Consider the following 13,379-nt stretch of genomic DNA (forward strand, 5'->3'; position numbering starts at 1 on the left):
AGCCTTGGATCTTCCGTTTTGCATATCCATGTGTAGTGGCCAGACTTTGCGTCTAGAAGCATCCGTGGGAAATCACTACCTTGTCTTTTAGGGCAAGGAGGAAGAGTACCCAGTGACAGCTGCCTGGGTCTTTGTGCTCTATTTCTTGGAGTTTAGTTTCTTTTTTTTCTTTTAATATATTTTATTGATTTTTTACAGAGAGGAAGGGAGAGGGATAGAGAGTTAGAAACATTGATGAGAGAGAAACATTGATCAGCTGCTTCCTGCACACCCCCTACTGGGAATGTGCCCGCAACCAAGATACATGCCCTTGACGGGAATCGAACCTGGGACCCTTCAGTCCTCAGCCCGACGCTCTATCCACTGAGCCAAACCAGTTAGGGCTGGAGTTGTTTCTTTTGCTCCTGAGGTATTGCCGAGTCTGCTTGTGCTGCTATAACAAAATAGCAGAAACTGGGTAGCTTAAAAAACAGACATTTATTTCTCACAATTCTGGAGGCTGGGAAGTCCAAGATCTAAGTGCCAGCAGGTTAGATGTGTGGTGAGAGCTTTTGTCTTTGTCTTCAGTTGCAGATGGCTGCCTTCCTATTATGTTCTCACGTGGCCTTTCTACATGGGGAGAAACAGACAAAGAGACAGAATCAGAGAGATCTGGTATCTCTTCTTCTAAGGGCACTAATCCCATCATGGGGACCCCACCCTCATGACCTCATCTGAACCTACTCACCTCCCAAAGGCCCCATCTTCAAACAACATCACATTGGGAGTTGGGGCTTCAATATACGCATTTTGTGGGGACACAAACATTGAGTCCATAACCAGTACCCTTGGGTGCATATGGCCTCAATCAGATGTAATACAACCAGTCCCTCCTGCTAGTTAAACAGAATACATTTGAATTAAAAGGGAGTGGGTATTCTTCATCTGTGAGTTTCCCCTGTTCTTGTAAATAGTCTTTATCATGACCTTAGGGGACATCTTGAATCTTAAAAAATTAAAGTTTCTGTGGAAGGGAGAAAATAGACTCTCCCTTGTAAGGAAGGTAAAGGTTAAAGTTGGTGGGCTGAAACCGGTTTGGCTCAGTGGATAGAGCATGGGCCTGCGGACTGAAAGGTCCCAGGTTCGATTCCGGTCAAGGGCATGTACCTGTGTTGCGGCCACATCCCCAGTGGGAGATGTGCAGGAGGCAGCTGATCAATGTTTCTCGCTCATCGATGTTTCTAACTCTCTATCTCTCTCTCCCTTCCTCTCTGTAAAAAATCAATAAAATATATTTTAAAAAAAAAAAAAGGTTAAAGTTGGTGGGATTCAGCGGGAAGTGAGCATGCAGCCACATAGGGGAGCGCGGCTCAGACAAAATGACACAGCAGAAAAGGGCCGGCAGCCTTGCCAAGCAGTTTCCTTTGACATTCCAGAGGCTCGAGCAGCCCTTCTGGTTTCCTGGAATGCTCTCACTCAGTCATCATGTGGTGGCTGAGGAAAATCCCTGCAGCACCCATGGGTGACCTGGAATAATACCTCCTCTGGCCCTGGAGCAGATGCCCCGTGATGTACACAGAGCACTGGAAGGCTCGGGGGCACAGCCAAGGACAAAGTGGCCAGCTGCATGCAGGCTCACTCAGTGGCAGGGTGCCTCAAAGCCACCCTCACGAAGGGACAGTTCACACCCACGTCACCAGCGCCCACTGTCTCCCAAAGAGGCTGCCAGACCAGAAGGCAGGGACTGACATCGGTCAGGCTGGTTCTGTGTGTCACGAGGAAGGTGGAGCAGAGGTGACTGGGGGAAGTCTGGTTTTCCCTCAGCAGTGGCATTTCATTCATCTCATCTCAAATGCTGTCATTCACCCGGAAAGGTCCGAAATGCGCCTTCCTTCCACTTCTGAAGCAACGGGATGTGGCAGCAGCTGTCTGGGTGACATGGAAGCTGCCCAGGAGGAGGGAGGAAAAATACCAGGTCTGACCAGATGGGTCAGGGAATGCAGGCAGCCAGGGGGAATGGGAGCATCCTCGCTGAGGCCGGACCATGCCCTCCGGCTGCTGGGAAAAGTTCCATCAGCTGGGCAGCAAAAAGAAAGGCCCCCCTGTTATAGGGGACTTCCACTGTTCGCAGAGCATTGAAGAACTTCAACAAGAGATGTTATTAGCAGAACTTAAAATAGATTGAATGTGTTATTGGATACCTTATTTATGTGAAGCCTGGAAATAGGAGACGGTGAATATCAAAGATGGTGCAAATAATAGCTTTTAATTGCAATTTAATAATGCTAACTACAATTAATGACAATCTATAATAATAATCTATAATAATAAAAGTGTAATATGGTAATTAGACCAGACAGCCAAACAGCAGAACGACTATCTGGACAACCTTCCGGACGACTTTCCGGATGAAGCCCGGGCGGCTGCGAGGGCCTACTCTTGTACGAATTTCGTGCACAGGGCCTCTAGGTAGTAATGATACCTCTAAGCATTTACTTTGTTCTGGGTCCTGTGCTAGGACCTTGACATATATTATTTCACTTAACCTCTCCACAGCTCTCTCACAGAAGCGAAGTTAGCACGCCGTGTTATAAACAGGGCACGGACTCAGAGATCACACATCATTGATGTTTCTATTTCTCTATCCCACTCCATTCCTCTCTGAATTCAATAAAAATATATTTAAAAAATAAGTGTGACCTCGGCCTTTTGGTCTTAGGTTAGGCACAAGGGAAGGCAGAGAAGGTCAAGGAAACTCCCAAAGGTTCCATCTTCATCTGCGTAAGCAAGTAGTAGCATTTGAGCTGAGTGCCTGCAGGATTTTTGGCTCGATATATAATTCACAGCCAGCCACAGAAATTCCACCAACTCAGTGCACACCCTCGGCAGAGAGGAAATAAGGAAGCAGACAGCGAGTGTTTGTGTTGGATGCTCTTTGCAAGGGCCGCGTGAGAGAAAATGATTTCATTCTCAGGGCATGGCTCTGAGAGGGAAGTGAAACAGCGCGCAAGCTGAAACAAATCCAACAGCCTTATCTTATTCTTGATGCAGGGGTTCCTTTTTCTTCAAAGCCCTGTGGAGGCAGGACACTGTGAGTTGTCATTGTGAGAGTGAGGGCAAGGTCCTTCCTGGGACGTGCTGCGTCTGTGACTTATAGGGCCTGGAAGCTCTGATGTTTTCCCTTGACAAACCTTTGCTACGCACTGGTCAGGCTCGCTAACCAACACGGGCTTAAAATACATAAACACAGAAACACACACACACTCACACTAAGTGCAATGAGCCAGTCACAAGGACACGTGCACAAGGACCTAGAGTCATCAAATTCATAGAGACAGAAAGGAGAATGGTGGTGCTAGAGGCTGGAGTCCTCAAAAGAATTCTGGAGACTTGGCTGCACAGCAATGTAACTGTACTTATTGAGCTGTACATTTTCTAATAGTTAACACAGTAAATTTTGTTACGTATATTTTAGCAGTTTAAAAAAAAATACAACCTCTGCTGGAAGCAATCATGTAATAGAAAGAATACATGGTTGAGGTCAGGCCAGCCTCAGTTTGCATCCCGTATCTGCCACACACCAGTTTGGGAGCAATGTTCTGTGTGTCTTAAAACAACAGAATCATCATATTATTCCTCCGTTTCTATGGGGCAGGAGTTTGGAGGAGCGTCCACTGGCTGATTGTGGCTCAGCATCTCTCCAGGGCTTGCAGTCAGGGGAAGCGCTAAAACTGGGGGCTGGCTGAGCAACCCCCTCTTCTTACAGCCTCAGCACTTCTCCGTCTTTGCACATGGCTAGCATGACCTGCTTACAGCATGGGGCCTCAGGACAACTGTACTGCTGTGGTGGTCGCTCAGGGCTCCAAGCCGAGAGTAAGGTAGACATTGCATCACCCCTTTAGCCTCAGAGGTCATGCAGTGTCACTTCCTTCACATTCTCTCAGTCCCAGGCAAATCACATTTCCCCGAGTTTGAGGAGAGGGGAATTAGACTCCACCTCCCGACAGGAAGTAGCGATGTTGGAGAGTGGGCTTAGCAAACCGCTCTCCTGTGCAATCTGGCTCACCTCTTCAAGACAGCCACCCTGTTCATTCACATACATCTCTGCCACAATGGCAGAGCTAAGTGTTTGGGACACAGATGGCCTGGTTCGCAAAGCCTAAAATATATATGGCTTTTGATAGAAAAGTTCACTGCCCCCTATTCTATAAGCACATGTCATATGGAAGATATTGCTGCAGTCAGCTTTGATCATTGCCATCTGCCACTGGCAGGTACCAGCCTCTCTGAACTTGACCTCCAGCTCCATATCTGTAAAATGGAATGAAGAGCATATCTATGTAAAATAATAATAATAATAATAATCAAGCACTTAGCACAATTCCAGGCCTGTAACAGATAAAGTATAAAATTCAGCTCTGCCCTGGCTGGTGTGGCTCAGTCGGTTGGGCGTCATCCCATGCACCAAAAGGTGCTGGTTCAATTCCGGGGTCAAGGGCACATGCCTGGGGTGCAGGCTGAATCCCCTGTAAGGGGCATGCAGGAGACAGCCCATCCATGTTACCCTCTCACACAGATGTTTCTCTCTCCTGCTCCCTTCCTCTCTCTCTCTCTAAAAATCAATAAACTGTTCTTTTAAAAAAAATCAGTTCTTTCTAGACTTAATTATAATTTGAGAGCCTTGGAAATGTGTTTGCTACCACTATAGGTCTATTAGCAATATCAGAAATACCCTATTTCAGATGCTCCCTTGAATGAAGGCAGGCTTTACAGAGACCTCCTTTTAAAATACATGCTTGAAAGAAAGGAATGTTTACAAGAATTCTTTTAAATATGCAATCCTCACCCCCATCCCTCAGTGCATTCCTCTGTCAGACTTGCTATATTTTTACCTTTCAAAGAGCAAATACCTAAGGGAACGAAAGTGATCGGGGGAAATTGGGACTGAGCAAGCAGGGAAGAGCTGGTTGGCAGCAAATCTCTGATTGCCGATAGCAAGAAAGACTGGAGAGAGGTGACCTCCTCACAGCTGTGCTCAGGGCTGCCTGTGCCTCAGACAAAGCATTGAAAAATGTTTTCTTGGCTTTCCCTTCCCCTTTGCCTCCCTTTTTCTATTGCCCAGACTTGCTATCTCTGCTCCAACCTCCTCCCACCCGCCAAGATCTCCTTGAGGCTTTCTTCTCTCCTCCCGTGGAATTTCCAAGGCCAATCCTCCAGCGCATCCAAGAGATTGTTCACCTATGACCCGTCTTCCCTCCCGCTGGCTCCCTCTCCCCACCACCACCCCGCACCCCAGATACAGGAGCACACTTCTGTTCAAGAAAATAGAGACCTCTGATAACTGGCGCTTACTGTGCTAACATTAGACCCTCCAGTCCCAGTTTCCTACCCATTTTCTCCAAACCACCAAAATTATCCGTTCTATTTATGCACCACTTAAAAATTCTTTTCTGTCTCCTCTTCGAGTTCCGTTTGACTCCAGTCGCTTTTAAAATCCACTTAGCAGCATCCTCAACTATATTGGAAGAATTGGTTCTTTTTAATGCACCTATTTGTCATCAGATTACTTTCATATCAAATATGATGAGTGTTTTGGGGCCAGTTGGGAGGGGGAGTTGGCAATTTGATTAGAGACCATTCCCTTTGGTCCAATTAATTTTTAAAGCATCTTTCCCCCTCCCATTTAGCCTAAAATTTGCAGTTTTATGCAAATTTTGGAAAATAGTTTGTAGTATTCCCAGAGTCCCAACTCAATATCAGCCAAAGGCCAAGTCAATTGATGTTGCTCCAGGAAGAATTGTGGTTTGGAAAAATGACTCAGCTGGCTCCGGGAAAAGAAACAACAAGCACTGCTACTGCTGGGGCCGGTCCTACTGTCACATCTGCACAGAGTTTACAAGGGGCTTTCACACGTGTTGCCTCTGTAGTGTTCAGAGGCAGCCCTGGCACAGCTGGGAGGAGGTCACATTTCTCCAGTCTTTCTTGCCATCGGCAATCAGAGATGTGCTGCCACCCTGCTCTCCCCACTAGCTCAGTCCCAATTTCCCCAGACCGCTTTCATTCTCTTGGGTCAGTGCTTTTCAACCTTTTCCATCTCACGGCCCACATAAACTAATTACTAAAATTCTGCAGCACACCAACAAATATGTTATATTTTTGCCAATCTGACCCCCCCAAAATGTATAATTTTTAATCACTCACACCAGAGGGCTATTATTGTGTTGGCTGTTGTCGTTGTTTTATTTGACACTTTAAGGTAAAAGAGGTCAGTGCCCTAGCTAAATAGTCCGGTATTGCATGTTTTAAAAAATTCTTGCAGCACAGCAGTTGAAAAGCACTGCCTTGTGTGATAGAATCTGCCACACAGAATCGTTTAATCCAACGAGTACATAGAGTCGTGAACAAAAATCTACCTCTGGTCACTGAGAGCACTAGAGTAAATAGGACCAGAACCAGCCAAGTGTGATGAGTTCTGTAATAAACGTAAGTAGGAAGTGCTAATGGACCAAATTAAGTGACTCTTGATGAGTGAACAGTTTTCCAAGAAAAGAAGGACACTGAGTATATAGAAAGACACCACATAAGTGCCTAGCCAAACAAATAAGTAAGCAAATAAACAAAGTTTTAAAAATAACACCAAAGTGCCCTGGCCAGTGTGGCTCAGTTGGTCGAGCATCATCCTGTGCACCAAAAGGTCGCCAGTTCAATTCTCAGTCAGGGCCTATGCCCAGGTTGCAACCAATCCATGTCTCTCTCTCTCTTCCCCTTCCTCTCTCTCTAAAAACTTAATAAAAATATCCATTAAAAAGCCAAAGTGGGGAGAGCTGGTAAAGGCATTTATTTTTTACACCAGAGATTGCTGCCTGGAACAACTAAGTCAAATTAAGCTCTATCCAGGGAAAGGACAACGTCCAGAGCCACAGGAGGGCTGGCTGAGTGGAAATTCTACAACTAGGAGTAAAGAGAATATCATATCCAGACTCAGAGGCGGCGCAGTGCTGAAGGGAAATTCTATGAGTGAACAGTTTTCCAAGAAAAGAAGGACACTGAGTATATAGAAAGACACCACATAAGTGCCTAGCCAAACAAATAAGTAAGCAAATAAACAAAATTTTAAAAATAACACCAAAGTGCCCTGGCCAGTGTGGCTCAGTTGGTCGAGCATCATCCTGTGCACCAAAGGTCGCCAGTTCAATTCCCAGTCAGGGCCTATGCCCAGGTTGCAACCAATCCATGTCTCTCTCTCTCTCTTCCCCTTCCTCTCTCTCTAAAAACTTAATAAAAATATCCATTAAAAAGCCAAAGTGACTTAGCTGGTAAAGGCATTTATTTTTTCAAAAAATAGCCAGCCATTGGAAGGGCAGCCAACGAATGTGTCAAACCCAGCTCTTTGCCGTCTTTTCACCTGTGCAGATCAGCGTGCGTTTGTCTCCTCAGGCAAATGCTCCTTGTGGTCCCCAGATGGCAGCCACACAGTTCAGAGTATCTCTTGCTGATGACAATGTCCCGAGGAAGAAAGGGATGTCCCTGATGGTGTCACTGTAAATAGGGAGGTAAACCTCTGCCCAAAGGCATTCCCACCAGACTTCCCTTCTCATCCCTTCGTCCTACAGACCAATGAAGATTCAGCCTCCAAATCTAGGGAGGTGCTCACCTCTCCCAAAAGTCATGGCTGCGTGCAGAAGTCCACAGCACTGGGGTCCTCCTGTTGGCAAGGAGGGAGGTTATCAGAAAACAAACAACGTGTCCCACAGGCACAAAGGCATGGAAAGGATGGCATTCTCCAACTGATAAGTCATTAGGTGTGAAAATGTCAGGAGAGGCAAATGAAATAGGCTACAGCCAGGTGGTAAAGAAGTCACATGCCAGTGTTTGTCTGTGTCTTATGGGTTAGTGTTCCTTAAGGGTTAAAGAGTGAAACATCAAACAATGTGAAGTTTTCATTATTCTTCTTTTTTTTAAATTTGGCAATCATAAAATTTTCTTCAAAAACAAATGGTTAGCCCTGGCTGGTGTGGTTCAGTTGGCTGAGCATCATCCCATGCAATGAGAGATCGCCAGTTAGATTCCCTATCAGGGCACATGCCCAGGCTGCAGGTTCCATCCCAAGTAAGGGGTATGCAGGAGGCAGACAATCTGTGTCTCTCTCATCAATATTTCTCTCTCTCCCTCTCCCTTCCTCTCACACTAGTATATATGTGTATATGTGTGTGTGTGTGTGTGTGTGTGTGTGTGTGTATATATATATATATATATATATATATATAATGGTTAAGTAGAGGCAAATATACAGCAAAATATATGGTAAAAATAAAATTTAGTCAATTGTCATAGCAGTGAAAATATAATAGTATATCTAATTTTTATTCTAATGTTTGCACCTTTTTATGATTAGAGTAGTAATGTGTGCTCATTTTTCTAATTGGAAAAATCAGAGAAGCCTAAAGAATAAAATAAAAGTCATCTATAAGCTCATCACTGGGCTATAACTATCTGATGTCAAAGTTGGTCCTCATGTGCATAGTAGTTTTATATGGAGTTAGAGTAGTAAGTGACTTTCCTTTTTCTTTGTAAGAATGCACTTCAAAGTCCATTTCTTCTTATAATTTTGTGTCAATCAAAGGCAAACTACTACTGGTCTTTTTAGAGGGGAAAAAAAGCAACAAATTAAACACTGGCTTAAGTTATAGGGTGCAACATCTTACATTAGGAAAAATAAAAGTAATATCACTGTATTAGGTTTTTTTTCTCCCAAAGGGGTGTCTTTCTGTTGACTCTGCTTTACAGAGCAGATCATCCAACCCAAACTCTGTAACGTAAGTAAATGAGGAAAAGCGGGGCCTTGACTTCTGGCAGGGGAAGGATGGGAGGGGGGTTACATGAACTGAGGCCAAGTCTCTTCTTGGTAAGGCACAGCTTTAGCTGAGAGTGGTTCCAGGCCAGGGCCCCAGGGCCTCGCACTCAGAAAGGTATGTGGACGTTTCTGTTGGCACCTTCGGGAAGGCTGTGTCTGCCCATTGTGCCTCCCCACTTCAAGGGGTCAGGATGTACAGAATTCTTTAATTTTTCACTTCCAATTTAAAAAGGAAATCTGAACATCTCTCCATTTAGTAACAGACAATAGCAAGACTGTTTTAAAAAGTGTCAGGACCTGCCTAGGCAGGAATCCATTCTGGGTGTTGGTTTTTTTGTGTGTTTTTTTAAGTTCTCTTTTATTTAATTTTATGATTATTTTTCCCACAAATTCAGTGGCACTGCCAGTTTCTGGAAAAAGTTATGTTTCTTGTGTGCAGCTTGTTACAAACCTATAGAAAGGCTAAGAATATCTTAGCACTAAAAAGCTGTGTAACCTTGGGAAAACTCAGTTAGCCTTTCTGGGCTAAAAAGAGAAAGCTCAAGCCAGAGATTCAGAGTGGCAGACTGGAGGAGAGTTGAGAGATCATTGCACAGTGATCCCTTCTGCACATGAATGATCTGAGATTCAGAGAGCGTGAGGGACCAGCCCGAAGCCCAACAGCTTCCTCCAAATCTTATTATTCTGATTTCTAAGAGTTCAGCGAATTTTTAAATCCATTAGGTTGTGTTTGAAAAAGCAAGTGGACAGGAGATACTGAAGTGTAAGATAATAAAAACTAACGCGTAGAGAAGCAGAGATAAGATACTTTATAATGGGTATTCAGATTTATATAAAGAAAGGAAATGTAAACTGTGTAAACTGTGAACCATTCACTGCACAATAATTACCCAACAAAATATTTACCAAACGCTCATTGGGAGCTTCCGGTCTAGTAGGGAATTGAGAAGATAATTACAGTGTAGTAAGTGCTCTGTCAAATAAAAGCGCTGTATTCTAATGAGGTCTAGTAGAGGCATTTGGAAGGACATTCCAGAAGTCTGCCTGGAAGAGGTGACACCTAAGCTGATACCTGAAGGAGAAAGAGGAAGAAAGGACTTACTCCATTTACAAATGGAGCTTGATGGTCTTAACAACTAAAAGTAAAAGTGGGCAGGGGCATGTAGATTTCTGAGACCACGAGTGGGAAGCAAGCTATTCAGAATCTCCAAAGCCTTCAATTTGAGACTTTACCCTGAGGGTAGGTCTGTCAGCTGGAGAGTGACAGGGTCTGTTTCGTATCTCCAACTCTTGCCTTAAGTGTGTACAACAGTGTGGAAGCAGGGACGAGACAGACCCAGGGAGACCAATTAGGAAAGTATCGCTCAAAATATTTTGACAGACAAACTGCAGAATGCACACACATCTGGACACACACACAAACTGAAGCACGCTTCACAAAACAATACTTCTCCCTTGTTGGGTGCATTTTCTAATGGCATTTTCTAATCTATTTCACTCTTTGAATGGTGAAACTGCATAACCCACCTCAATTATCCCAGGACCCATTATTAAGTCACAACTAGCAGTTTGAGAAACCTTGAGTTAGGCAGTCTCTGTGATCCTCCAGCAAGGAGATAATAGGACTTAAGGAAGCAGAAAGGTGGCTAGAAGGATGTGGAATGATTCCAGAGGGACTTAAGAGCTCGGAGAGAAAGAACCAAAGAAAGTAGAGACACTGCTCAGAATTTTGGCTTAAATTCTGGACAAAGGGGTCATTTGCCGAGAAGGAGAACATTAACTAAAAGATCTATTAGGAGGTCAAAGACCCTGAGCATTTGAGAAATGCCCATTTTTGGTAAACACAAATGTGCCCCTTCATTTGTGGCGCATCTGAAGAAAAACCACCTAAAGGCTACATTATATAACTCCAGGAAGTGGTCACGCTTGTCTAACAGAAGAAGCAAATTGGTGGAGATGGGAAGGACGAAATCCTTATGGACAGGTGTGGGCTCTAAGGCTGAGCCCGAAAATTCTCCTCGGAAAGGACAGTCAAGCTAGACATCCCGGAGAAACAGCCCAGATCAAAGACTCACCTGGGCTTTCGCTCTGCCTGCTCTCACGGCTTTTGTGAGGCTGAGTATTTTGGCTTTTGGTTTACTAGCATGTTGGCAGGAGTGAGCTTCAGAACACATAGTATTGGCATCAAATTCAGAATTCCCAATCACTAGTTGCAGGGACATCACAGACATTGCTTGTGCAGTTCTTATAAAAATGGAAATCCATTAACTTTATTCTTCACGCACGCCCTCTGACAGCGCTGGGTCAAAGGGAGTTTTTTTCCTTCCTCTGCTCAGAGCTTCCACAGTGCCCACCCTTCTCCTTCTAAATCCTTTCTTTTACACAACAATAGGGAGTGCTGGTAGCCCGTCGCTGGTTGAAGATTTGGAACAATGGGTGTTTCTGAGCCGGGGTTATTGAAATGGTCTTGTCTGTGTCCTGGGGGAGATTGTAAATGAGATGTCAACAGGAGCTCTTTTGTGTGGATGGCATTCAGCCCGAGAGAGAGGAATTTCCTTACTGTGCTAGTATTTAGAGCAGATTTGTTGCTGCTTTTGCGAAAATTTTTTTCTCCAACAGCCTGAACTATCAGCCCGGAATGAGTCACTCGGTGGGACGGTGACTTCCTTCCCCGCTTAGCAAAGCACTGAGTCAGTCATTTACATTTAGAAGGAAAGCTCCTAAGAAGCTTTCTTGGATTTTCATCAGCCTGAGCTTTTCTAGACCGTCACGTGGGACTGAGCTGTCAGCAGCCCGGTCCCCCCGGGGAGAGGGCAGCCCCGGGCCAGGCTGTTTTTCTCACTCCTTGCAAAACTTCTGGCTGTTTTGCTCACTTTTTTTTTTTTTTTTTTTTTTTTTACATAGGTGTTGCAAGAATGTTAACTTACCATATTGTCCTCTTTCTGTGCTGGAAGTTTTCAAGCCAAGTATTCGCTTCTTTTTCCCCCTTCTAAAAATTTTGGTTTTTTTTCGCCTTTTTTTTTTTTTTTTTTTTTTTAATCCAGAGAGAGAAAGGGACAAACACAATTTCCTGCTTTAAGCCTTTTTCCTTTCTTTCTCCCTCCCCCTTTTTTGGTAAGTGGCAAGCAATTTCAGTTTACTCTCATTACCATGGGCTGCGGTTGGGTTAATTCCATCCTTAGAAGATAAGGCAACTGTTTTTTATTACTTCTCAGCCAGGTGCTGCAGGGTGACAAGACTTGCCTGTATCTGGAGACCTGACAAGGTTATCAGCAACTGCAAACAGGCCGAACCTTTGAGCAGCACCATCACGTGCCTCCCTTCCTGGTGATCCAGTTCCCCACCCTTGATTGGTAGTTCATTTCGATTCCTAGTCTAGTCTTTCCGCATTCCTACACTCAAGCAGTCCTATCACAATCATGATTATGAATCACAATCACAATCATAACCCAACCCCAAAACATGAGCATAAATTTCCAACCTCAGTCCCAAACATACAACGCAGAATATTTTAACATATGCTGAACTTGGTACATTTGCAGGGGTTATAGTTGCTTTTTCAAAGAGGTGGTACTTAAAATCTTTCACCTCTGACAGCAAAAATCCAAAATACTCACTTTGTATTGCCTTTACTTTCTAAGGAACCATGGTTCCTTTTGGGAAGTAGAATGTCACCCGCACCCGGAGACAGTGCCTGGCTTGCTTTAGGTAATAAAAATTGCTAGTGCTCAGTCTACTTATAGCTTATTCTTAGTTTGTTCTTTAATTCGGGCTATAGGTGTGTTTTGAAAGTGATGTTCAAACTGTCTGTAGGCAACGTGCTAATGAATGATGAGTGCCGCAGCAGATAAACCTTTAGGTGAGTGTCCTGAGCTACGTCAGGTTAGTGCTGCGCCCAGCCTGGACCTAGCATGGGCCACCCTCCTGTCACTGCAAATTATGGTGGCCAAGGAAAGAATGTTGATTTATGGACTGCACTGTCAAGTCAGACTATAGCTTGAGGATAGGGAATAAGGATGAGGAAGGCAGTGATGGAAAGGATGTGTTCAAACACACGCACACAACCTTGCAAATATGAAGTGTTTTTAAGAACACATCACACTCCCCCGTTCTCTAATTTGTATAGAGAAGGGTCCACTCTGTGGGAAGAGGCCAGTTAAAATCCCCCGCTAGTGCTCCGATGACCGTTATAACAAAAACCATAGTGGATGTTTCTGATAGAGATAAACCAATAAACATCCAAAACTCCAATGAGGTCAAGGAAAGAGACATGTGAGAAGGATTATGAGATCTGATCTTAGATTCCTCTTTTCCTTAAAAGCTATAGAAACCTTGCCCACCCACAATGCCAAGACCAGCGCCATCTGCCACCCTCTGTGTGGGCTTGGTTGGAACAGGGCTCCATTCAGGACCAGAGCTGCCTCTGAAAGAGCCCTGGAAGGTGTTGTGCCCAGATTTCAAGATTCCCAAGAGCCCACCAGGGAGCCAGCGAGTCCGATGCAAAAGCAAAGAGTCATTTATTTCAAACCTAGGTTTGGCTCCCCTG

The 13,379-nt window shown here is 44.5% G+C and overlaps 1 protein-coding gene and 1 long non-coding RNA gene across 6 annotated transcripts in view; one reads left to right on the forward strand and one right to left on the reverse strand.

The window, feature by feature from the left end:
* Positions 1-13,379, forward strand: part of DLGAP1 (discs large homolog associated protein 1) — a 521,097-nt gene that overhangs the window by 454,274 nt on the left and 53,444 nt on the right. The gene's annotated exons all lie outside the window — the stretch shown is intronic.
* The window catches only part of LOC102774278, an 18,334-nt gene continuing 5,413 nt past the window's right edge, over positions 459-13,379 (reverse strand). Inside the window, exons 2-4 of one of the 3 annotated variants that reach the window (XR_435576.2) lie at positions 1,846-2,056; positions 728-872; positions 459-609 (exon numbers count right to left, since the gene is read on the reverse strand). This is a non-coding gene — a long non-coding RNA (uncharacterized LOC102774278). Of the gene's footprint in view, positions 610-727; positions 876-1,845; positions 2,057-13,379 lie in introns of all 3 variants that reach the window. The other 2 variants (XR_435577.2, XR_001513538.1) reach the window with 2 other exon arrangements.

The sequence above is a fragment of the Myotis davidii genome, unplaced genomic scaffold, assembly GCF_000327345.1.
Source record: "Myotis davidii unplaced genomic scaffold, ASM32734v1 scaffold96, whole genome shotgun sequence".
NCBI classification, from domain to species: domain Eukaryota; kingdom Metazoa; phylum Chordata; class Mammalia; order Chiroptera; family Vespertilionidae; genus Myotis; species Myotis davidii.